The sequence below is a fragment of the Ictalurus furcatus genome, chromosome 23, assembly GCF_023375685.1.
Source record: "Ictalurus furcatus strain D&B chromosome 23, Billie_1.0, whole genome shotgun sequence".
Classification (NCBI taxonomy): Eukaryota; Metazoa; Chordata; class Actinopteri; order Siluriformes; family Ictaluridae; genus Ictalurus; species Ictalurus furcatus.
The window spans coordinates 6,102,474-6,129,743 of NC_071277.1; the positions used below are offsets into that span (position 1 = coordinate 6,102,474).

Sequence of the window (27,270 nt, forward strand, 5' to 3'; positions counted from 1 at the left end):
TGAAGCTGAAAGGGCTCCTGTATATATACTGTATGGCTGTCCAGCAGAAAGCAGAACTCATCACTGTGCAATTCACTGTTTAATGTAGAGAACTTTTACATCATGTGACCTGCCTGAATTTGCCAGACGAACTGACCTGCTATTCTGTTGTTTCCAGCCTCTCTCTCTCTCTCTCTCTCCCTCTCTCTCTCCCTCTCCCCTCCCTCTGCTGGGAGCTTATTTTTCTGGGCCTCTGTCCCAGTGAACAGTTGAGGCCTATGGGCATTGGCAGCCTGGTGAAGACGTGCAGCTGCTCCCTCCATCTCCACCCAGCATGCTCTGCCTCTGTCTGGCTCACATTCTCTCTCTGTATTGTACGCTCAGAACCAGACGTATCCATGTCAACGCGATGATCTAGACGAGTCATCTCGATTATCACTCTCTTGTATCTTCTCCACACAAAACAGAAGCACCTTGTTGCCTTCAGAGTCACTGTTTACTCCCCTTGAGGAAGTGAACATAATCCAGTGACTCACGTAGCGGCATGCACAAGACATGCATTGTACTGTCGCATTCTCCGACTGTAATGTAAAGCGTCATGAGATCACATGACTCGCCGTCGAAGTCAATTCCCCAAACCGCTACACCCGAGAGCGATCGCTAGCCTTGGTTTGGTGACTATCCATAAATAAACTGTGGGAACTCGTACAGAACAAAACGGATCGTTGTTATTGATTATTTGATAAACCATGCCTTTAAGTAAAGAGGCGTACAAAAGGTCAATGCTAACATTCTGTTAGGGGGTTGGGGTGAGGGTGGGGGGGACAGGTAGAGGGATTGTAATATCTGGAGAGGTTCCATTATGAAGCTCATCACACTGCATTCCAGCTTTGATTTTTGAAAAGACAAGCTGATCTGTTGTGCTTGAGGTGATCGATCAGGAGAGACACATGCCTGCTGTTTTCCAATCTCAGACCGGGAATCAATAGCACTCCCGTGGGAGATGGGCTCAGGTCACGATGCTGTACGAGAATTCAGAAAAGGCAGCGCACATGCCTCACATCTCGCGTCTGCTGCTCTCAGACACCACGGCTTCTCGTTTTTAGTTCTGCCCATGTGAGGTCCCGCACGTCTAACAATCCGAAGCTTGACGAAAGACGTAGGCCGTGACACCCGCACAGAGGCACAGACATCCTGTTGAGTCAAGGAGAAGAAAATAAAAAGAGGAAATCTTCCTGCGTAGGTTTTAGTGTGTTCAAAGTGAAAAAAGGCCAGCGTGTTGTAGAGCGCGAGCTCCCAGTGTGCCTCTCTCTCTATAAATAAATAAATAAATAAATAAATAAATCTCCAAGTCTCGTGCTTTTCTGGCTGACTGGGCAGCGCTGGGCGTTCGAGCCATTACACCGAAGCTTCACTGTAGGCAGCTTGCGTATGTGGTGAATTACAAAGGATCCATTTTGTACAGTTTATTTGGACAAGCACTGATAAAGCACAGGATGATCTGATGTGTTCTGCAGATAATGAAAACTGCTCTGGGTGCTTTGGCTCTGCAAGTAAACAACTTAGGTGAAGAAACAAGGACACCAGACAGACACATCATTTCTGTGATTACACAACGATTCATTCTGAGCTGCCCTCATTACCCCTCTGGACTGTTCTTACAGATGGTATAATTATGCTATATTCTTACGCCGCTTCTTCACTGTTTACTCGTTCGGTATTGCATATTGGCACACAATAACCGAAGCTTATTTATCCTTGTCTGGATTCTGGCACAAACCTTTCAACACGTTTCACCAGAGTTCAGTTTAAATACAAATTTCACACACTTTAAAGGATACATTTCAATGGGCAATGGTGGGTTAGTGGTTAAGGCTCTGGATTACTGATTAGAAGGTCGGAGGTTCAAGCCCTAGCACTGCCAAGCTGTCACCGTTGGGCCCTTGAGTAAGGCCCTTAACCCTCTCTGCTCCAGGGAGTGCTGTATCATGGCTGACCCCTAACTCATTATAAAGACTCATTATCATTATTTCAGGATCAACTCACGTATGTACTTTAGAAATGTCAAATTGCATAACATCAAAAACCAGGGCAAATACTAAATCGTGTTTGGATTTTCTTACACACTCTATTGTTCTGTAAGTCATATGCAATTGTCTCTGTGAGTTAGAGATGAACGATTTTTCTAGAATTTTATATTTTTATAATTCATTTCACGTAGGCACTTTCTGTAACCATTGTCACCAACGTTCTGTGTCATTTTCTGTAACCATTGTGTGTGTGTGTGTATATATATATATATATATATATATATATATATATATATATATATATATATATATATATATATATATTTATATTAAAAACAGCAGCTCTTTATATTATATTAACCCGCTTTTTTCTAACGTGTTATCGTTTCTAGCGTAACAGCTCGTATGGCACGGGGACTTGTGTGGCGACGTTCCACATAAACCACGTCGATGATTTTTGATATGCGGAAATCTTCTATGCAGAAATTTCTATGTTTAATATTTACGTCAGGAGTCTCCAGGGACGGTGCTTAGTAACACTCAAAGGCGTTTTTTCCGCCTTTCTGACACGTGAGAATCTGCGAGAAGGAGGATGTTGCAATTTGTACCAAGCTGCATTTCTTTTCTTTTTTTTTGTCTTATTCATTCGAAGAGAAACGTTTATACGGATATAAATGTTTCCGGCTGTTATAACGTACGCGAAAACAGGAATTAAGTCATTTCGTGGACATTCCACAACATCGAACGTAACTATAAATGGATAAAAAAAAAAAAGTAGGATTTGTCGCTTGTTAACAATTCAGAAGCGGTTACCTTGGTCATATCGTTGTATCTGTAGTATAAGAGATATAAAACACTTCAGGCTGTGCTCTAAGAGGAAAATAATCAGATGGTAACAGAATCACAACACACTATTGTTGATTATTATCCTCGCATATTGCGTTTGTCTATTAACATGGTAGTGAGGTGTATAACCTATGCGGCCAAAAGTTTGTGGACACCCGACCGTCACTCCCATGTGTGCTTGTTTAACATCCCATTCCAGATTTAGTCCCTGTTTACTGTTATAATGCGCTCCACTCTTCTGCGTTCTGAGTTCTTCACGGAGCTGGCTTTGTGCACAGGGGCGTCGTCATGCTGGAACAGGTTCGGGCCTCTTAGTTCCGGCGAAGGGAAACTGTAACGCTACAACATACAAAGACGTTCTAGACAATTCTGTGCTTCCAAGTTTGTGTCAACTGTTAATAATTATTGTAAGTGTGTCAATAAACATCTCATCTTATCATGCTCTCATAAATGCCTGTTTAGCTATTTATATAAAAACAGTTGATTATGAATTGTGTGCTTTGCATGGTCCTGGAGTAAGTATTTCATTTTGTTCCAAATAGACGAGGATACACACGTGATTGAGCTGCTGTGTTTTTCAGCCCCGATATTTTATCCCACACACATGTAGATGAATATCATGGTGATAAAAATGGCCTTGACATGCTTGACCTGTTATTCTATGTTAGTGTTAATTTGGAACGTGAATATTTTCTTAGTGCTCTACAGTTAGCAGAGTGTAAAGGTTCACAATACAATACGCAAAGGCGTCGCCTTTATACAGATGAGCACGCCGCTTTACAGTGAGGAGTGTCCCAAGAAGTCGGCTATATGGTTGCCGTGACAACCGTGACATCAGCGCTTGACATAGTGATGCATGAAAATTCAAATAGCAGGGGAGTGGTTGCTAGGCGACTTGAAATCGGGCGCAGACAGAGCAGACTGAGATGGAGTGTGTATGTGTGTGTGTGTGTGTGTGTGTGTGTGTGTGCGTGTGTGTGTGTGTGTGTGTGTGGGGCAGAATTTACTACTAAAGGATCAGGCAGAAATCATATCCAGAGACACAAAGCGTAAAGTGTAAACACAGCCAGTATGAACATACACATCAGCACGAGAAACAAAAATACGGGACGATTCTGTAAGCCACTGGAACCGGAGCGCTGACCTGAGTTTGACACTGAGAATGATAATGAGGTGGGTGGAGCTAATCAGGAAGTAGAATGCTGATTGGTGGTTTCTTAGCAAGGGGACATGGGTGATGTTTTATGTAGTGTTGATGGTCTGATATGTGTGTACTGTAGTTTAAGACTATTAACGGAGTGCACGAATGTGTGTGAGTGAATAAATGAACATTATCAGTATAAAACAGGTCATACCTACTTCATTGTTCTCTAAAAATCATTATTTTACCTGGCCTTTTTTCTTCGTTCTTCATTTTTTTCTTCAGCACCAACAAACTTGATTCGTTCACCTTTAGTATGACCATGGTCCTAGTAGAGGACGAATACACCCTGATTAGGGGCAATTTAGATAGCATAAGCATTCCACCTAGTGGCATGTTTTTTTGGATTTGGGAGGAAACCGGAGAATCCGGAGGACATGGGCATGGAGAGAACATGTGAAACTCCGTAACCCGAGCTCAGGTTTGACCCCGGAGCTGTGAGGTGGAAACTATGAGAAGGTGAGTTCCACCCACAAACAAGCCACAAATATTTATTTATTTATTTGTTTATTTTCTATTTGGTGTTACTTTATGATCTTAAACCAATCAGTGATGAACTTTGCTGTTAGCACCTGTTATTTCCTGTCGGTGCTGATCATCAACATTAGCCAACACCTTACTGGCTAACACTACAAACCGTACGTCTGTATACTTTAGTACAGGACTGGTGGTTAACGGAAAAAGGTGGCTAACTTTTTTTTTTTTTTTTTTTACAGGATACCAGTACCAAAACTTCAAGTACTTCATGTACAGTAGTGCTTGAAAGTTCGTGAAAGAATTTTCTATATATCTGCATACGTATGACCTACTAAAACATCATCGGATTTTCACACAAAGAGAACCCAATTAAACACAGGAGACGAAAATATTATAGTTCGACCTCTGGAAAAGACGTGTTGACGTTCATGTGACAATACGTGAGATACTGATGATGTTACTTTCCCCACACACACACACACACTTGAACAGGTTGTATCAAAGTACAGACAGTATGACTCAGAAGGAGGTCATTCATTCTCCCATTGCTTAGAGGGGCAACGCTCAGCCTCGTTCCTCTCGCTCTACCCCCCCAGCCCGCCTCTTTTATGACTCCAGCTGGCAGTGTAGTTATGAATGAGTGTTCTCTCTCTCTCTCTCTCTCTCTCTCTCTCTCTCTCTCTCTTTTTCATCAGCGTTTCTCATAGGGAGCCGTCCTACACACGACTGGTCGTGACACACACTCTGCCTACTAACCAGCAGAGCACGAGTCAGAACAGACGGAACCCACGAACACACAGGCGGCACCCATTCATCTCTGTTACTCTGCAAAAAAAAAAAGTACAGGAAGGTCTGTACATGGCTTTTGTGTGTGTGTGTGTGTGTGTGTGTGTGTGTGTGTGTGTGTGTGTTTTTGGACAACTTGGCCTTCCCTCGTGTGCTCTATTGTTCCTCAGTCTTATGAGCGTGATCAGTCAGCCCTGCCAGACTTGTTTTGCCTTCCGTCTCCTTGTTTAATCCTGAAAATTAAACCACATGTGAATGAAAAGAGGGATTAGTACAGTGAGTTCCGCTCACCACTCGACGTGCAGAGATGCCTCTATTTCCTCCATGTTCTTATTCAAACTCTATTAATAGGTGTACGAGGAGTTATTTACATCCAGGCTTACAACGGTGGCTCTGTATGCAGAAAGAGAGCATGAGTGTAACCTTTTAGCTCATTCCGCCTGTTTATTTCAGCAATGTCAGCCTTATAAAAGCTGAAAAAGGAGAATTGGATCGGTCCTGACGAGCAGGAAGACAAGACCTTGAGTGCCAGGCTTTATTCGAGCCGTTTTAATTTTGTCACATTACAGTTCATTCAAATGGCGCCGAATATTGATATCCACATTCCTTTCCTGATATTAAATATTCCTAAAAATCTTACTTGAAGAACTAGTTTAAGTAATGTGTGTGATAATGAGTCACGTATACATTACAGCACAGCGAAATTCTTTTCTTTGCATACCCCAGCATGTCAGGAAGTTGGGGTCAGAGCACAGGGTCAGCCATGATACAGTGCCCCTGGAGCAGAGAGGTTAAGGGCCTTGCTCAAGGGCCCAACAGTGGCAGCGCTGGGGCTTGAACCCCCGACCTTCCGATCAGTAACCCAGAGCCTTAACCGCTGTGATGATTTAAACATGCAGTTGATTTGCACGATGCTAAACTAGCCCGTAAACTTGCAAAACTAACTAAGAGGTTCGTATTCCAGACATGACCAGTCTGATTGACTGCGGTTTTTGTGGGGAAATTGCATACATTTCACTTTCGGCTGAACAACTCCTTATTTATTCTCAGCATTGGATTCTGTCTCACATGTGTGTCCTGTTGGATTGGTTTTCTTAGAGGTAATTCCTCACAGTAATTTAAGAGCTCTTGGAGACTCGGAGAGAAAGTGTCTAAAGGTCTCTTTTATCTTACGGTTTACAAACAAAACCTTTGAACCATCAGCGCTTCGGGTGTGAATTTGGAGAGGACCGGCATGCTCCCGAGTCTTTCCTTTTCATCTCCAGCTCTGCCCTCTGCTTTATAGCAAGTGCGGTTACGGGATCATTACTTTTTTTTTTAGTCCTAGGATCATACAGTTCGCTTAGAAAGGCTGAGTCTGTAATCAGCGTAAAGGAGGGGCTTTTCTTTAAATGTGGTAAAAAAAAGAGAGTCATTAGAGTACACCCGGTGTGTCTCGACTCAGATGCCATTCTACGATTGACTCCTGATTGGCAAGAATTAAAGTCAGAACACTTATGTAATATATCTGTGTTCTGGGAGCTTCAAGAAAATAGACTCAAACAAATGACCACTAATGGACCATCAATCAGGACAAGGAAGTGTCTCTGTTTGCCCTTCAATCATGTCGCTAATCAAGCCTGAATGCCCCATCGCTTTTACAAGCGTTTAGACCTTCTAGTCTAGGCAACGGTGCGCACATGTTTATCTTCAGCTAACATCCAGCAAAATCAGTGGATTGTACCGTTAAAATGCAAAGAAAGCTGTTTGTGTTCATGCACTGAGAGATCTCTGCTATGTGTACCTCATGCCCAATGATCAAATAGTGCAGGGAAATGTTTATTGTTCTGGTATCTGGATGAAACCAGGCTTCTTAATGGTCCTGTGAAAAAAGTCTAATCCTGATGCAGAGGGGCCTCTTGTCCGACAAAAGAAAATCCTCCCGGAGGAATTGCGGTCTCAGTTATGTCACGCTGCCATGCGAACAACCGTGATTAGTCCCTGATTTGATGAGGCAGTCAATAGGGGCTTTACGAATCACCAGGTGAGCGCAGAAGGTAAAGAGATATTAACCTATTATACCACAACCATCAGTGTGTCTGTTTTTCTTCCCCACCCCCAATACCAAACCCCCAACCTCCGCATCTCATCAGGATGGGGTTGTGTAACACCGACCCCAGCTGGAGATATCTCCATGGCTATAACACACACACACATGCACACACTTTCCCTCACGGTCACGACTTCGCCTTCTCTTCCAGCCGCTGGTCCAAACAGCAACAAATTGCACAAAGTGTTTCTTGGCACAGAGGGCGAGCTGTGATTCATCTCGCACTGAACATTCACGCTGCTCAGGGGCTGAGCCGGGTTTCCATCCCGCTGTGTGGTTTCCAGTTATCTGTCGAGAAAAAAGACAAGGGGAAAAAAGAAAGAAAGGTTGTAGTGCTTTAAGAGCTGTGACTGTGCGCATGCTGGACTGGGTGGGAGATTCCTCTGATTTGGCATCAGGCTTGTTTTCGTTTCTGTCATTCTGAGCAGCTCTACCCAGGTACCCAGGCGCTTTCCTGCAGGAGACACAGAGCCAGAATCCTTCTTCACCAAGTTCACCTCCAAAATATTCACCTGCTGCAGTTGTTGACTTGCAATTCCATTCTAGCAGTAGTTTAGCCAAAAATGAAATGTATATAATTTCCCCTTACCGCAAATGTCCTCGATTACTAAGTCCATTTGGAATCGAAAGTAGAAGTATGCCTATTTAAAATTTTTTTGCTCCTGCTTCTGAAGGAATTCCCTTCGATCCTACCCACTCCTGCAGTTATTATTAGGGGTCCAAGCACCAAAGGTGCTGGAACCCTATTGTTTTTTCATTATTATTTGCACGTGCATCTTTTTAAATGGACTTCACTGGAGTTAATTCCATCCATCCATCCATCCAGTTTCTGTACCTCTTATCCTACACAGGGTCACAGGGGAGCCTGGAGGTTATCCCAGGGGTTTCAGGGCACAGGTCGGGGGACACCCTGGACTGGGTGCCAACCCATCACAAGGCACAATCACACTCACACACACACACACACACACACACACCCACTCATACACTACGGACAATTTAGAGATGCCAGTTAGCCTACAGCGCACGTCTTTGGACTGGGGGAGGAAACCGGAGTAACCGGAGGAAACCCCCGAAGCACGGGGAGAACATGCAAACTCCGCACACACACAGGGCAGAAGCGGGAATTGCACCCCCAACCCCACTGTGCCACCATGCCCCCCAGGTTAGTTAATGATATTTCCCAACATGTAAACAATTTTTTTTTGTCCTGTGAACTTAACTTAAATAACAGCCCACTCCTGAAGCCATGAAAGTTAAGCTCTCTCTCTCTCTCTCTCTCTCTCTCTCTCTCTCTCATTCGCTCTCTGTTTTTGTTTGTTTTTTTGTTCCTGCATCTCTAATCTAAAGTTTTTTCAGCTTCGCACCGGAACGTTGACGCAAGTAAAATAATGGCTTAGCATTATGCAAACTCCATGTCCAAATTATCACACGTTTACTAAACAATACCATTATTGTACATGCACAGTTTTATATCAAAAAACCTTTTGGGCCACGCCTCCTACCGGAGTCATAGGCTTGTGCTAAGTGATAAAAACTATTGAGTTAGAAGGTCATTTGGCTAAGATGGCTACTCAGGCTCAAACCCAGGGACCCTGAAGTTGTGAGACAGCAACACTACCTGCTGCACCACTCTAACAATGAGTAACGAGTAATTCAACCAATTCTCAATAAAATGTCAACATATTTGATCAACAGTATAAACTTTTTATTTATTTATAACAGTCTATAGATCATGTACTAATGAAACAAAAGCAAAAGTTGATATCCAAATGAAATGAACTGAAAGCCAAGCTATAGATGACCACAGACAGGTGACGTGTTGTTGAGTGTCAGGTGATAGGCTGGTTGATGACGGTCACTTGACCAGTTGGCTGTTTGTACAGGGGCTAAAGCAGACTGACTACACATGCTGTTAACCGAATTTATTTAAATCTCTACATGCAAATATGCCATTAAAACAACTCCATTAACACCATTTTACAGCCCTTAATCCCATCCAAGTGTTATGAAATGATGTACATCCTCATAAATCCTGATTTCTCACATCGAACTGTAAGAGGTGTTGAACAGAAACTCAGCATGACTCGGCATCATGACGAAAACCACACTCTTCATTATTTTTAACTGCTATTGGTCTGGAATTAATAAACAGGAGTGCAGAGCTTTTTCAGCTGTAATCCCTCATCTATACATCCTCGCCTACTAGAATTGAGTCATGGTGTGTGTGTGTGGTGTGTGGGGGGAGTCCTGGAGCAAAGAGTGACTCAGCTGTTATATGAATCCTGGGTGGGCAGAACAACCACTGCTTTTTGGTCTCAATGCAGGAGGATATCGTCAACTGTAGCCGGAGGGGGGCGGAGTCGATCGCTTCGGGGACTAAATATAATTCAGCCTCCTAATCCAGTGTGGCAGCAGTGGGCGTGGCAAATCATGACTCATGCTGTTATGGGGTAAAAAGCTTAGCAACTCGTATAACAACCCAGCCATTGACTTACAGTCCTGCCACTGTTGTTGTTTAGCATGTTGTCATGGTTACTCAGCTGTTTTTTTTTTGGTGGGTTTTGTTCATATTCCTGCCTTAGGGAAATTCACACAATCGTGCAGTAAATAGAAAGTGGAGAAAAGGTGTTGAAATGTCATGTAGAAGGAGATTAGGAGGAGAACTAGATTGTACATAGAGTCTGATGTAATCAGAGGAAGTGTGGAGAGAAACATCAGTACAGTAGAAAGCATCTGGTGTAATTGCATATTAAACAGCGTATTGTGTAACGCATACCAGCGAGATGAGTAATAACACTGTGGACTCGAGTATGTAGTATGAAGAGTTCAGTGACATATATAGAGCCGGAATGGATGTTGGTCCGAGAAGGTCTTAATTTGTGTGAATTTCCATTTTACAAATGAAAGACGTACGTGTATGTATCCTAGTGTCTTCAGTTTGAATAAACACATCCTGCACATTTCGGACCACAAACGTTCATAATCTGGTGCATTTTCATTTTCGCATGTGAATACATTTATCTTGATGACATTTGAAATAAAGACACACTGAAACTGAACCGAGACGCTCGCACGATACAGCAGTGTGTGAAACTAAGGCTGAAGGTAAGGTAAGGTACTTTCATATTGTTTAGTCAGCATACAGACATCGGTTTTGAGAAACATGCAAATTCTGTGATTGGTTATGAAGCGCACCGTGTACTGTTTTTTTTTAAAAAGATATTTTGATTGTGCGAGATCAATGGACGATGTTAATTCTGTCATTTTTCTATATACAGAATAAACGTCTTTCATTGAAGGGTTTGTTTTTGGTACGTCACCGGTGCAGTTATATGGCATTGAAAGTTTTAAATACAGTGTGGTATTCAGTGGTGTGTTCAGTGGCATGTTAGGTGAGCTGTTCAGTAGTGTGTTGAGTGGTGTCTCGAGTGTCATGTCCAGTAGTGTGTTTGGTATGTTCAGTGACGAGCGCTGTGGCGAGTTCAGTGGCGAGTTCGGTTGCGAGCTTAGTTGCAAGGTCAGTGGCGGGGTAAGTGCAAGTACAGTGGTGATTCTGTGGTGAGTTCAGTACCGTGTTCAGTAGCGAGTTCAGTAGCGAGTTCAGTGGCGAGTTCAGTGGCGAGTTCAGTAGCGAGTTCAGTGGTGATTCAGTGGCGAGTTCAGTGGCAAGTTCAGTGGTGATTCAGTGGCGAGTTCAGTGGCAAGTTTAGTGGTGATTCAGTAAAGAGTTCAGTGGTGATTCAGTGGTCAGAGCAGCTGAGTGGAGAGATGTGTGACGTGGATGTCAGAGTCCTTTTTAAGAACCAGACACACACTGATCACATCATTATTGAGTGTTTTACTTGTAATCAGGAACATACAGTGAATGCGTGTATGTCTGTGTGTGTGTGTGTGTGTGTGTGTGTGTGTGTGTAGGTGTGTAGGTGTGTGGGAGGAAGTGAGAGACTTGCTCAGCTAAAGGATAAGTGTGTCAGTGCATATGCTGAATGACACATGTCTTGTGAGTGTCTTGATGTTAGCATAACGCTTAGCAGTCCTGCAGGATACACCATACTCCTCTGCATTAGTGTATTGCAGGGGACACACACACACACACACACTCAGGTTATTTGGATTCAATCATTTTCAAAAGTTCTTTTGGATTTTCCCACTGGTCCAATTCTGACCTATTTATCCTATAGCACTGCTTCAAATAACTCCTGCTCAGCTGTGACTAACTCACCTGTGTGTGTGTGTGTGTGTTGAGACACCTGGCTAGGCACCGGCGTGATTATATGAGCTGAACAGGTGTTGTTTGAACAATAAACTCCCTGGTGTCTACTTTACCTGTATGAGGGAACTGTGTGCGTGTGTGCGTGTGTGTGTTTGTGTGCGTGTGTGTGTGAACTTGTGAACTGGAACATTTTGTTGTTTTGTTGTTCTGAGGTGTGAGCTGGTTTACAGTACATGGAGATTCTTGGATATCTCTAGAGGGAACTTTTTGACATCAGCAGCCTGTCCTTGACAAGTGCTTCAGCACTTGTGTATTATAAGCGTTTATTTTGTGTATATGTGTGTGTGTGTGTGTGTGTCTCCTTTCGAGACAAAATAATGCACCTGATATGTGATCAACAGTCTGATGTATCTCAGATGCATTTATTACAGACATTGCGATGTGAGCCAACATGAGTTAGTTTTATACAGATAATATATTTTTTTAAAGCTTTGAAAAGTGGATGGCCATGCCTCTTTCACTGGGACTGACTACACAGAGGCCACACCTCTTTCACTGGGACTGACAGCACAGAGGCCACGCCTCTTTCACTGGGACTGACTACACAGAGGCCACACCTCCTTCACTGGGACTGACTACATAGAGGCCACACCTCTTTCACTGGGACTGACTACACAGAGGCCACACCTCCTTCACTGGAACTGACTACACATAGGCCACGCCTCCTTCACTGGGACTGATAGCACAATGGCCACACCTCTTTCACGAATAGAAGACAAGCTGATTTGTCCATTTGATCTGAACTTGTTCTGGTATTTTAATGATAACATGCCGTGTCTTAAATCAGCTCATTGCTGTAGATCCAGGCAGAAACCAGGGCTTCTGTCTGTCTTTCTCAGTCTGTCTGTCTGTCTGTCTGTCTGTCAGAGCTCATGCTGCTGTACAGGGAAGAGGCTGCAGGCTCATCACACTCTATTATGTCTCTCTCTCAGAGTCAGCTCTCTCAGCCTATAATTAGCCTCTCAGGGAAAAAAAAATTCCCTACATAAAACAATGCAGTGTTAATTGCAGAGGATTCGTCCCTGCATTTATTACTGCATTAAATCAGATCTCTCTCATTCTCCCTCTCCATGCAAGAGTAATATTTGTGCACCATTAACCAAATGTTGGCGCTGAGATGCTGCAGAATCTTAGAGCTCCTCTGTAGACCATCTTTTTATTAACCAAAAAACCCCCCAAAACAATTAAGGCCCTATTTGCATTTGTGGAAAATATGCTCACCATACGTTCAACACAAACAGCTTCATCTGTTATCCTTTGTGCAAGTGTTACTCTATGAATATTTAATGATATGGCCTGAGAGAGATCGAGTGAAAGAGTCGGCACCGTCAGAGAGTCATTAACGAGCACGAGCGCTCAGTGTCGCTGAACTTTTCTCCTGTGTCTCATGACCACTGGCCCACGCAGTGCGAATAGATTTCCTCGCATCGATGACCCTTTAATGGATAGTCATTACCTAGCTAAATGCCAGTGCCGGTGTGTGAAACTGAGAGGACTCCGTGTGGCACGGTGCAGTCTAGCAAAAGGTATCACTCATCTCTCTCTCTCTCTCTCTCTCTCTCTCTCTCTCTCTCTCTCTCTCTTTCTTTTCTCCACAGTGAGGATCACAGTGAGTCCAGGTCAAAGGTTACTGAGAGTAGTGAGAAAGAGACATCATGTCAAGAGATGTATAATGTGTCGGGGCACCACAAGCCACCAGCACAGCTTCCATTCACCTTCTCATAGATTCTTCAATTCTCTCGAGCAGGGAACACCATTTTTCCACCAGATGATCTTCTCTCAGGTGGTGTTTCAATGATGGCGGTAGAGAGCACTCCAAGATCGACCAGCGGTGCGAAACTGGGTCGAGATTTGATGACTGTAAAGACCGTAGCATATCATTTACCTTATCCTTATCCTCATCCAAGCTCCTTACACACTGTGGATGGGGGTGGAGTCATGCTGGAAGAGACCACGCCCATCAGGATGGAAAGGTTTCGTCATAGGATTTGGCTGCGTCTCAATCAGCTCCCTAGCGCCCTAGGTGGTGAATCAGTATATCACGTACACTAGTTCGGGGACTACTAAGGACCCTGGCTCACTACATATTGTGAGCCACTGATGACTCAATTTTCGGCGACATGATCACGTACTCACGTTGTAAAACGACACCACTGGCATTTATCAACAACAAGCAGAACTGATATCTTCCTGACGTTATATGTCATATAAATCTGTTAGCTTAATCTCACGTGTTTCTGTCATTCCAGTTCAAGCAGGACCAAAGTCTACAGTAGCTAGAGGATGTTTTAAAATCTGGGGACTCAAACAAACCGTATATAGAACATCAAATAAAGTTCAAAATCGCTAACGTGAGTAATCATTCGAGAGCCACGACAACGCTAACAAGCTACTTACATTTGCAGGCGATGTTGGCTGAGAGTTCGTCCGCCATTTTCTTTTTTTTTTCGAGTTGAGTGCCTTCAGAAAACATGACACCATTTCCAGAAAAGGAACATAGTGAGCATCGACACTCCCTGGTTTTTGTGGTGCATCGTGGGATTTTTTTATGGCGCACACCAGAAGGGTTTTGCGATTGAGGCAGCCCTCAAAATGGCCGACGCCCTGATCAGCGCCCTGACTACTGAACTAGAGAGGTGACCGAGACGCAGCTTTAGTGTTCATTCGCAGTGACGCGTCTCTCTAAGCGGAGCCAATTAAACAAATCCATATTAAAATGATGAGTCTGGGGGTCTCTCAGATGTTTTATCTTGCCAAGTGCACAGTGGTGCTTGAAAGTTGCTACTTGGTCATTTATTTATTAAGGCAAATGACCCAATTTTGCACACGTTTGAGTGGCAAAAGTATGTGAACCTTTGCTTTTCAGTATCGGTAGTATTCAGTAGCTACTGAAAGCGGAAGGGGCGGAGCCAAAAGAGGCCGTGGGCGTTTGAATTTTTCTAATTGACTTAACGTGAGAACACTGACATGCAGAAAACATAACCAAGGAGCGCAGAGTTGATGTGTTGGGCTTCAAAAAGCTCGGTTTCTGGATGATTAGGTGCTCAGTGTAGCAGTCTAGTGCATAGAGCAGGATTTGAGACAGTGTGGTGACTGAGTAAAAGCTTTGGGAGAAGGGTTCCATGTGTGTGTGTGTGTGTGTGAGAATGAGAATCACCTCTACTACAGATGGGATGAGTGGGAGTGCTCTGCCGGACGTCCGCGAGAGCCTATTTCCGGAGCATTCTAGGAAGTCTGTTTCACACATTAAAAGGCTGTCATGGAGGTCAGATACACATGGTTGGTGTGTGTGTGTGTGTGTGTATGAGTGTGTGTGTGTGCTCAGAGTTTACCTACATCCATCTCCCTATCTGAGCTCAAGCTTCACAGTAACAGCTCTTCCTGTTGAATAATTCAGTATCAAAAAGCACAGTGCGATCTAGGAGCAGCGGGGCAGGAAGTAAAAATAGAGCCAAAATAAATGGCTTTGCACAGAGCCGCTCTCCAGCAGCGACTGTGAGCAGGTACAGTCCTGGATACGCCATATGCAGTGTTTCAGCATCCTACAGTCTACATTTCCATGTATTCGCTTCAGCAGAAGCTTTAATGCAAAGCAACTTAGACATGCGTCAGAGTCCAAGTCAAAGCACAGAGCTGTTAAGTAAACTGACACTTTGACATCTGTCAGAAAAAGCATCGGTGTGTTGCTGGGGTGGTTCAGGCATGATTGTGGGCAACGTTTGAGGGTTGTTTTGTCTCACTTTAGTTGTTATGATAGTGAATGAGCTTTTTAACACGTTGTACTTACTCCTTGGAGCAACAACATGAGGCATGTTTTTGACATTTTGTGAAAGCAGACTATGGGGTGCCAATACATATGCACCATTTAATCTGTTTACATCAAACCCTGGTTTATTTTCCGCCTCCAACGCGTCTGAACGAGATGTTCTCGGTCTACTTCCAGTTAAACTCTAGCGCTGAGAAAGTGATGTGTGTGTGTGTGTGTGTGTGTGTGTGTGGATGCGAGCTGCTAAACCAAGCCATGAAATGCCATGTGTTCTGGATGTTTTTACCAATGAAAATGGAGAGAGAAAAAAAAGAGAATAAACTACACGTGATACACAAAACGTTATTGAATCATTCCTTGAGGGCCAGCTCCCTGTTCTCCGTGCTCATGTGAGACTCTGATTTGTTTACTTTGGTTTATTTAATGTGATCTGCAGTTGCGCAACCGAACCAGACCCGAGTAAAGAAACAAACCGAAACGTATAAACGTCGATCGGATTCGGACTCTGCAGACAGAAGAGCTGTAGAGAGTTACACGGCTCAATGACAGGGTTGGAATGAGTGCTGGGGCTCAGTAGAGCTACACACACTACTCATGAAACACTCTGAAGACCAAACTGTAAAAGGCTAGCTTGCAGTAATAATGGTAATCTACAATAGAGTGATACATGTAACCGTGAAGAGCACAGATTATCAGTCAGCTTGAATGGAGCAGCTTGGGAAGAGAGAGAGAGAGAGAGAGAGAGAGAGAGGGGTATCAATGCTCAAGTGCTCTCAGAGCATCAGTAGAGATGTTCATGAACAGATATAGGATACTAGAATATTGTCCATGCACACTACGTCATGTGACCTGACAGCACAATGATCTATAGTTTGATCCTGAGCTTTGGTTACTGTCTGTGTGGAGTTTCACAGGTTCTCCCCTTAACCACGTACCTTTCCCCTCCAGTCTCTTCCCAATTTCCACAAACTTATATATATATATATATATATATATATATATATATATATATATATATGTATATATATATATAAACTTATATATATATATACATATTTACATATATATATATATATATATATATATATATATATTTATATATATATATATATAGATAGATAGATAGATAGACAGACAGTCTGACACAGATGATAAATAGATAGATAGATTGACAGACAGACCAACACAGATAGATAGATAGATATATAGATAGATAGATAGATAGATAGACAGACAGACAAAAACAGAGATAGATAGACAGACAGACCGACACAGATGATAGATAGATAGATAGATAGATAGATAGATAAACAGACAGACACAGAGATAGATAGATAGATAGACAGACAGGCACAGAGATAGATAGATAGACAGGCAGACAGACAGATGATAGATAGATAGATAGATAGATAGATAGATAGATAGACAGATAGACTGACACAGATGATAAATAGATAGATAGGTTGACAGACAGACCAACACAGATAGATAGATAGATAGATAGATAGACACACAGACCGACACAGATAGATAGATAGATAGATAGATAGACCAACACAGATAGATAGATAGATAGATAGATAGATAGACCAACACAGATAGATAGATAGATAGATAGACAGACAAAAACAGAGATAGATAGATAGATAGATAGATAGACAGACAGACAAAAACAGAGATAGATAGATAGATAGACACACAGACCGACACAGATGATAAATAGATAGATAGATTGACAGACAGACCAACACAGATAGATAGATAGATAGATAGATAGATAGATTGACAGACAGACCAACACAGATAGATAGATAGATAGATAGATAGATAGATAGATAGATAGATAGACAGACCAACACAGATAGATAGATAGATAGATAGATAGATAGATAGACTGACACAGATAATAGATAGATAGGTAGATTGACAGACAGACCAACACAGATAGATAGATAGATAGATAGATAGATAAACAGACAGACACAGAGATAGATAGATAGATAGACAGACAGGCACAGAGATAGATAGATAGATAGACAGACAGACAAAAACAGAGATAGATAGATAGACAAAAACAGAGATAGATAGATAGACACACAGACCGACACAGATGATAAATAGATAGATAGATTGACAGACAGACCAACACAGATAGATAGATAGATAGATAGATAGACAGACAGACCAACACAGATAGATAGATAGATAGATAGATAGATAGACTGACACAGATAATAGATAGATAGGTAGATTGACAGACAGACCAACACAGATAGATAGATAGATAGATAGATAGAGCACAAATCTACAAAAAACACACTGAATATTAAATAAAGATATGTACAACACCATAAGAGTAATAGTAATAAATAAGTGTGATGAGTGAAGGAATGAAGAGTGGTGACTCGACGGAAGGAAAGAGCACATTTCTGAAGCCCTTTCGCGAAGGGGAATTTTTCTGTGGTCGTGGAATAAAATAATTTATGGCAGACTTCATGTAGTACGTGTCACAACAAGTAACTTCAGTACTCTGTCATGGCATCAAACATTACAGCAGTGATTAATAATGTCAGGATGACTCTCATAGGCTGACGGCAGCATGTGACCTGTTCCGTGACACGCTTATATTAAACTCATGACTCGGGTTTAAGTAAAGCCTTAGTGTTAAATCGCAGTATAATCAGCGTTAATCATGTGGTCTGTGATAATCACTTCATTTGGACAGAGCTGATTGTCTGTCATTCTACAAAGCACAAGTGTGCCATTTATTCGGACACAGATAAACACTCTACAGCACATCCACTGTGTGTGTGTGTGTGTGTGAGTGTGTGTGTGTGTGTGTCATATGATTTACTCTTTGACCTTATGTGCTTGTAAAAATGTCCCGTCTCTGCCCGGGTCAAGTCTTATGTGCTTTATGAATACGTCACTGAAAGCATCCAGTTTGGTTCCCCAGAGCTGAAGATGAGAACCTCACCAAGAAGACCTCACTCCTGTGTAGGAGAACATACGTCGTGCACATTTGTGTTGTAGTTTAATGCCTAGAAAAGATTTTATTGCTCACTGTCTGCCCGACTGAGTCCCGTTGTTGAAACGCACACGTGCAAGGAGTCTAGCTAGGCTGAGTTTCAATCTAGCTACCCTAAGCTAGCAAGTCGGTGAGCGATACCAGGGACATTCTGTGATTATACATGCATATGGTGTGTTTGTTCGCAAACTAGCCCACCTCCATGTCATTTTAGGATCGTTGCAGAGCGAGATGTAGGTTAGCTAAAGTTAATTATTATTATTATTATTATTATTATTATTATTATTATTATTATTATTATTATTGAAGCTAATAACTTATGTTAAATGAAGTATTGTGAGGATGTACTGTGGCGTGAATGCGTTTGTAGCTACATACTGCCTGTATTTATCTCAACCCTTAATGCTGAACGCGTGTTCCGCGCTTAATTAGTTAGCGATCTAACGTTAGTCACAATTCAACACAGATAGACGTTTCATTAGCTACTACTGAGTTTGCGTACAAGTAGCCGACTTCCACATCATTTAGCGATAGTCGCTGAGAGTAGAGGTAGCTTAGCTTGAAATATTATTGTAGCGAATAAATTGCTTTCAATGAAGGGGTGTGAGGATGGACAGTAGCTATGTACTGCCCGTGTTTATCTCGATCGTTTCGTTGTTTCTTTATATGAATACATGTTCTGCGCGTAGCTAGCTAGCTAACTAATGGTGCCACAGCACCTCTTTTGAAACGCCCAAAACTATCAAATACATCTCCAGGACTTCTAGTCAGAAGGATGTATCTTTTAGACCCTACATAAACGACTGCCTCGCCGCCGTTGTTGTTGAAATGCCTTCGAACCTTGTGTGACAAATGCTACGCAGCTCATGGAGGTTTGGCGAAACTAGGCTTTCATAGTCTTGTTTTTTTTTTTTTCAATCCAAATAACAGCAAGGAAACGGACAGCGGATATACGGGCGTGGAACTGAGTGCTGAGTGTACACAGCATGCTGCAAAGTGATCTGAGTGATGCCTGCCGTGCCATATTACCCATCTGTACATCTGTGAACGATGTGTATGATCTCTCTCTCTCTCTCTCTCTCTCTCTCTCTCTCTCTCTCTCTCTCTCTCTCTCCATATATCTCTCCTGACTGGCTTCAGAAAACATTTTTCTGCTGATGTGTGTGAACAGAGTGGCACAGAGCTTCGTGAGAGTTCACATGCGCTCGACGCCCAGATAGGATTCATTCCCCCTTTTTTCAATTTTTTTTTTGTGAAGGTCACTGTATGCAAATTCTGACGTGGACGATACAGAAGTGCAGCTGTAAACACTTACTGGACTTCCTGGTTCTAGCGGTCCTAATATTTTAGTACATATAAAAATATATGTAATGACTACAGTCAGTTTTGATTGTCTGATATTAAAACTGCTATAGATGTGCTTAAAATGGTGAAAGATCAATATAAAATTTATTAATATGCAGAAATATGACAATATTAATATTAATATTGTTTCTAGTTAAATTCTGTTGTCTCATTCAGGATTATATTATACACATCATTACCTCTTTCTTTCTTTACATTTTAAATCCTTATTTTAAAAAATGTTCTTTCCAATATTTACATTTTTTAAAATACATTTTAAATTCGTTTTAAAATCATAGATTTTTTAAAAATACTTCTTTCTTTCTTTCTTTTTTATTTTAAAATTATTTTAAGAATTCTTTCTTTCTATCGATATTCATTAAATAAATTAATTAAATTAAATCCTCATTTAAAATTTTTACAAATATTTTCTTTCTTTCTTTCTTTCTTTCTTTCTTTCTATATTATTAAATACATTTTTAAATCCTTATTTAAAAAAGTTCATTATTTAATTTTTAAAAAAAGAATTCTTTCTTTTTGTATTAATTTAAATACATTCTAAATTCATTTTAAAATCATATTTTTATTTTTTAAATTACGCTCTTTCTTTAATTTTTTTTTTTAATTTTTTAAAGAATTCTTTCCTTCTATACTCTTTTAAATACATGTTAAATCCTTATTTCTTTTTACAAAAAGTTTATTTTTTCTTTATTTTTTCATTTTTAGTTTTTTTTAAAGAATTATTTCTTTCTTTCATTCTTTCTGTATTCATTTAAATACATTTAAAATCATTATTTTGTTTTGAAAAATATTATGTTATTTTCCTTTCTTACTTTCCTTCTTTCTGTAGTCATTTAAATACATTTTTAAATCCATATTTATATAAAAGGTTTCATTATATTTATTTATTTTATTTTATATTATTTTATTATATATTTTCTTTCTTTTTTTCTTTTTTATTCCATGTTTTCCTCTTTCTTTTCTTGACCTCCCAACTAGTTATCCAGTTCATTTACACTTTGCCTCTTATTTCTACACTATTATAATTCTCCACCCTGATGCTGTCACACTTTTACTTTTTCTTTCTTTTTTTTTTAATCCAGTACACACAAACTCCCCGAAAAGTCTTGTAAGGACAGAAGACAGTCTTTTCTTTGTTTGTGCAATCTCCGTATAATCTTCATCAAATCCCACCGTACTGTGCGGGATTAGACACATTCGGCATCCCGGCAGCTATAATTAAATGTTTAAGGAGCATAAGCTCAATTATGTGAAGAGGATCTGTTTCAGGTCAAAGGTCGTCTCAGGGGTCTGTGCAGCCACAGATGGAGACCACCAGGCTTCCCTGCAAAGCTCACTCCCGTCTGCCCCTCTCTGAGGGCTAAATTATTTAACAAGCTCCAGCTTGCTTTAGGAAACACTACGGGAATAAAGTGACAGTCGTCCCTGCAGGGCACGACAAACACACACACACACACACACACACACACACACAGAACACACAAACACTCAAATAAGTGATGTGAAAGCGGAACAAACTATTAACCGCCCTGCAAAGCTGACATACTTATATGCATATATATATATGGGCAGTGTATACTGTAGTAGTAGTATTTTGTATTCTTCACACACACACACACACACACACACACACACACACACACATGGACATTCAGGCTTGTGATGGAATGAGTCTGACCCAAATCACATGTGTTAACTACTGGGAAAAGGTATTCAGCACTACAGTGTGACTTTCCATTCTGCTGACACATGACACATGAGTAAATAAATAGTGTTGAGTGTGTGTGTGCGGGCAGGAGACAGCTGGCCTGCTATACACACACTCACACACACACACACACACGCATGCTGCTTCCACTAAGAATGCAGAAATACACTGCTGATAGAAACGTCTGACTCTTTGTCCCCTGACCTTCCGATTAAACAGGCAACGTGTTGTACAAATTCACTTTTGTGTGTGTGTGTGTGTGAGAGAGAGAGAGAGAGAGGCTTTCCTTCTGACTAATTTAATGAACCAGACCCAGGGACGGTTCCACAGGCAAAGCTGGTTTTTTATGGACAGCCATGGGAACAGCTTTGCTCATGAATTTATAATGGTGAGGTCACCGAGCTGGCAGTGCACACTTGATTCAAGATTGGTTTGTGTACAAGCAGCCAGGCTTCTTCTCCATCCTCCCTCCCTCCCTCCATCCATCCAGCTCCCTGGGATCATTACAAACACTTCCATGTACTCTGTTTCCAGGGAAAGCTCCCTGACAAGGGCAAGAGGATGATGAAAAGGGGAACACTTAATAATTTTTTTTTTCTTCTTCTTCCCATCTCTGAAGACACAATGGAGCATTCATCGCCCTGCACTCGCTGCTAATTTCCCTGTAGGCGATGCGCTCCGTTTCAAGCTCACTGGAAAAAAAAATCCCTTCTTTTTTTTTTTTTTTTGTTCCTTTCCTTTAAAAAAACGCTGATATGTGTAAGAGCTTGTGCTTATTCCTCCCTCCCTGCAAGCATTATGGGATTAATTAAACCACAGGTCCTGTGAATGCCCAGCCGGTTCCTCTATACTTCAAATGAGCTTAATCACCATGCGGTCTGTAATCGCCTCCTCGTTTAAAGTATTCCCCCAAACACACTGTTCAGGAGACTTCAATTTCCCAAACACTTTATTATTTTTTTTCCTCCTGCTTAATCTGAACATGAGAAGAAGTGCTACAGCTCGAGAGACGAAACAAGACGGACAGCTTATTGTCATAGAGAAGGGCCTAACAGTTATTTGGCATGTTCGCTTAGATATACAGTGACACCATGCGCTTTCGCAAGGCCTGTAATCTGTACCATGTATGAAGATATTTCAGCGTTCAGGGTGAGACAATGCTTTCAATGGTGCCCGTTCTCACTCACTTGTCATTCTGGATTTTGGCCACTTGAGCCTGTCTGAAGGTTCGAGCACCAGTACGGGACAGACGTAGCTCAGTGGTTAAGACAGTGGACTCCTGATTGGAAGGTCGTGAGTTTAATCCCCAGCACTACCAACGTGCCACTGTTGCGCTCTTGAGCAAGGCCCTTAACCCTCAACTGCTCAGTTGTATGATATGTTTATGGCGTTTGGCAGACGTCCTGAATCCAGAGTGACTTACATTTTATCACATTTTATACAACTGAGCAGTTGAGGTCAGCAGTCGCAGGGCTGGGATTAGCACCCATGACCTTCCAATCAGGAGTCCAATGTCTTAACAACTGAGCTACCACTGCCCCCAAAGCAAACGAGATACAATGTCTGGATAAGTGCCAAGCATCTCTCAAACGCCATAAATGGAAATGGAAATGGAAACAAGGCCAAATCTGTCGTGCTGATTACAATAAGTACCTCACTGTACTTACCGCGTCACAACTCGGATCAGCGGCAATTACTAACGTCACCTAATGGGTTTCCCCATTAATTGCTTTATTCTGGTTTTGATTAAATATGCTAATCGGCACGTTTTCATTAATCGGTCCTTTTCATGCAAATAGCGTCAATGATCGTGTTTGTCACCGTGCAGATACGACTCGGATCCTCTGAGAATATTCCACCAGTAATTGGTGTAAAGAGGGCATTTTGGAACTGAACGAATTTACTTAATTATTTCCTCAGGCTTCAATGCAGGTAGACATATAATCATTTACATTTTTAGTTTTAAATTTCTATTTAAAAAAAAAGCACTAATATGCACTAATTTGGATGATAAGGATTTTTGATTGATTTGCTCTAATTACTGATTGACCCCCCAGATATATTGAGTGCTTGGCTAAAAGGTAGTAGATTCCTGAAGATCTCTCTCTCTCAATGATTGGATTAAATTGTAATTTGTTGTGGATAAGCAACTGAGCCTTTTCAGGTTAAAACCGACTTATTTTTTTTTTTATCTGTACACAGACAAACGGTACTAGCACGGATACTGAGATTAGAAATCGTCCTTTGTGTGCAGTCCTGAACCTTCCTAAATTTATGACCCGATTCCCCCGTGTGCTGATCAGATGACTGAAAGGCCTCTTAAACATACTCTATCGATCAGAACCATTGCAAAGTCACAGTGCGGTAAATTACTCGCGATTGATGGCTGGAATGGAGGGGACCGCTGTCGGCCTTGTCTCCGCTTTCCGCATGGACGAGTGCGTCCAGGCCTGAGGGAAGCAGGAGAGGTCACAGTGTAACACTGCTGCTGTGGAGTCGCTCCATGCATCCTGCTGACCTCCAAGGGCACCGACATGCCCAGTGCTCGCCCTGGTGCTGAGCCAAACCTCCGACTCCATCTGCCGCGACACAGTGCAACTGTGTTGGAGAAACACCTCTGTTCTTCTGTGGCGGTGTTTAGTCTTGCAGATCATCCAGCATGCGTCCAGGTCTGTATAATTTCATGCTTATTTGTGGCCAGTGCTCGTTCAGCAATGAAGGTTCAGTGCCAGTGACTCAGAGGTTGGGAGTTCAAATCCCACAAAGAAAACATGGATTAAATTGAATTTGGTGGACATGCTAACTGCCCTCTTGTGTATACACAAGTTCACAGACACCCACGATCAGTCAGAGCCTCTCTAATCGCCAGGGGAGAGACTAATGCCATCCCTCCCAGCCAGTTACGGTTTCCCATGACTCTCAGAAACAGATGGCTGTGGCACGGTCAGGATTCGAACTTGTAGTGAACACTTGTACCAATCAGAAGATCAGTGACTGTCTATACAAGCCTTCCATCAAACAATGCCTCGTTTTCCAGCCAGGCTTAATGAAACACATTTTAAAGTAATCTAAACACAATGTAGGCGTCAAGTTGATTGATTCAAGATTCAGGAGTTTATTTTCATTGGTACTGTTCTGAGCAGTACCACTTTAACGACGTGTACAGTGGCAAAACCGCTTTACACAGGCAAAGCCATTGTTTCCCTATGGAGAGAGCCGTGCCACTCTGAATTTGACTCCTTGGTGACTCCTAGATTTGCCTCCCTGAACCAGTGTATGCTAATTCGCCCAAAATGCACCCAATACGACGAGGCCTCGTATGTGATGCAACTCGTACCACATAAATGTATTTTCAACGTGCTTTTAACACGTTCACTCACAAGAACTCGTCCGTGTGAGAACCCTGCACAAGCCTTTGAATCAGTATCATCTGAGAAGCAACATCAGTTCTGATCTATTTCCCATATTTATCACATCCAAACAAAGGCTTTGTGTAGAAGGAAAGAAAGAAAGAAAGAAAGAAAGAAAGGATCTTGCACAGATGTTCTAAATGTAATAAAACAGCAGCACTGATACACAGTTAGTAAATATATAAAAAGGTAATGGGGGGTTTACGTTGCCCGCTCGGGAGCAGTGATGCAGTACACGATTCGACAAAAAACCCTAATCCTGCATTCACATTGTGTCAGGAGCTCCACAATACCCACCAGGGAGTCCCTGGTGATTGTTCATTAGCAAACTCGGTGGGAGTTAGCATTCGCAAAAGCTCTTCAAGATCTCCGTCAACACCCATTTAGTCCGGGAAAAGCAAAGTGGGCTGATTCATATTCATGACAGATTCGAATCAAAACAACATCTGAGCGGCGTTTTTACTGACCCGGGTAACTCTGTCACACACAGACAAAAAAACCAGCACAAGACGCTATTTTAATGCCTATAGGGCTGTGCGGAAATGTCTCGTGCTTTTATACACGTGCGGTTTTGATACGCATTCGAAACGGAGTCGAGTTGCACATTACGGCAGAGAAGAGAAGATCCTGGAGCCGTTTAAATTGTGTGTGCATCTCAAAGAATTCCCACCGAGCCTCTATATATAGGAGTGCAATGATAGCTAGCTGTAGGAGATAAGAGGAAAGGATGAATAAAGTATGCTGGAATGATATCGCTGCCAGCAGCTTGCTATATGGATGTACATTTTTATGAACTGTTGCATGAATCTTTCCTGAAGGCGTTATTTACAATGTACTATGTACAGTATATTTCCACATCTGGAGCACAATGGAATTATGGGCTAGGTAGTAAATCTCACTGTTTCCCCATTAGCCTGTACCAGGTTTAGCTGTGGTCAGGACAAAACAGCTCACAAAGAGTTGTCCCCTATGGTTTCTATGTGTGTGGCCATGGTTGTTAGCGTATATGTGCGTGCGTGTGGGTGTGTGTGTGTGTGTGTGTGTGCCGTCTTCAGAGAAATGGTTTTAGGGCATTTGAGTTGAGGCTGGTTGTGTAAGCATAAGATTCTCTAGAACTGGCCTCGGCTGTACTGTAGCTCTGACTCATTGTCCAGGTGAAATTAGGACACGAGGCTGTGTTCTGATCACTGGGACGATACTGTAAGACTGTAAGATCCAGTTGTGTACAAACACGGTGCAAATACCATGTGTGAAGTTCACGTAAGGTTACACAATGCCCTGTGGTGCAACGCTTAACGCAGACATTGACTCATTGAGCTTGCAGCTGGGTGCCAATTTTTTTGCCTCTCTACTAGCAATATCATTTGTTTCAGATTACACAAAGGAATTTTTTTTAGCAAGTGCTCTGCCAGATCTTTTTTTTCTTTTTCCCTCCCTGGTTAATTATTTGAGAGCGCTATGAATGGCAGTGACCCTGTTTGCCTTACAGCCTTATTGGTTCTGCCTGGTTAAGAAACCTGCTCTCGTCCAGATTTAGCGTTCGGAATTCAATAGAGCGGGTCAAAGGTTGAGGATTGCACAAGAGTTTGACAAGACGGCCCTGTCCTAGCTACTGGAGCTTCTCTTGAAGACTTGCGAGGGGAAACGCTGCCCCCGAGCCTGTCGCATTTCAATGCTCTTCCTTGTTGCCCGGGCGCAGATCCGTTTCTCTCTGTAAAAGGTCATGACCCCTTTCAGGTTCTCTTTAGTCACAAATCATGTGACTAAATCTCTGGCCTGAGATCTATCCTCCTGAAGACCCCCAAACATCTCTGAGCAAGCCGATGACAACACTAACAGTCCGACAGTCTAGTAACGTACTAGTGATCTTTCCCAGACAGGAGGCGAGCTGGTCGCTACTGAAACTCAGCCGCATGAGAAACACTTTCAGTTATGCTGCATCAGCAGAAAGGAAAATTTCCATGACACACCTGACCAGATCTTTGGCGCTTACTTCTGTCATAGAGTACTATTGTTGTAGTAACAGCCCTTCAGATGTTTATTACTGAACCACTACAACCAGTACAATTACAACCAGTACAAATAAAAACCTTCCCAGATGGCCACTACGAGGATTTTTTTTCTCAGAAAGATGTCCGCTGGTCACATAGCAACTATGTCCAAAAACTAAATATTTGTGTGTGTGTGTGTGTGTGTGTGTGTGGTATGTGGTCTTCACCAGCTGCATTAATACAGTTTGTTGGTTGAATGGAATGTGGAGTCAACAAGCACTGAAGTTCAAGCCACACTGTGTTCTGTTCAACTCCTGT

General features: G+C 42.1%; 1 long non-coding RNA gene across 6 annotated transcripts; it reads left to right on the forward strand.

The window, feature by feature from the left end:
• Nucleotides 1-3,746: 3,746 nt before the first annotated feature.
• On the forward strand, nt 3,747-15,895 carry LOC128599975 (uncharacterized). 6 transcript variants are annotated; one of them, XR_008384492.1, is made up of 7 exons: nt 3,747-4,028; nt 4,282-4,515; nt 4,626-4,694; nt 4,773-4,973; nt 5,229-5,383; nt 8,260-8,573; nt 13,283-15,895. It is a non-coding gene; the product is annotated as an uncharacterized LOC128599975 (long non-coding RNA). The 6 variants fall into 6 exon arrangements; XR_008384495.1 differs by having other exon boundaries at nt 4,607-4,973; XR_008384491.1 differs by having other exon boundaries at nt 4,626-4,973.
• Nucleotides 15,896-27,270: the final 11,375 nt, after the last annotated feature.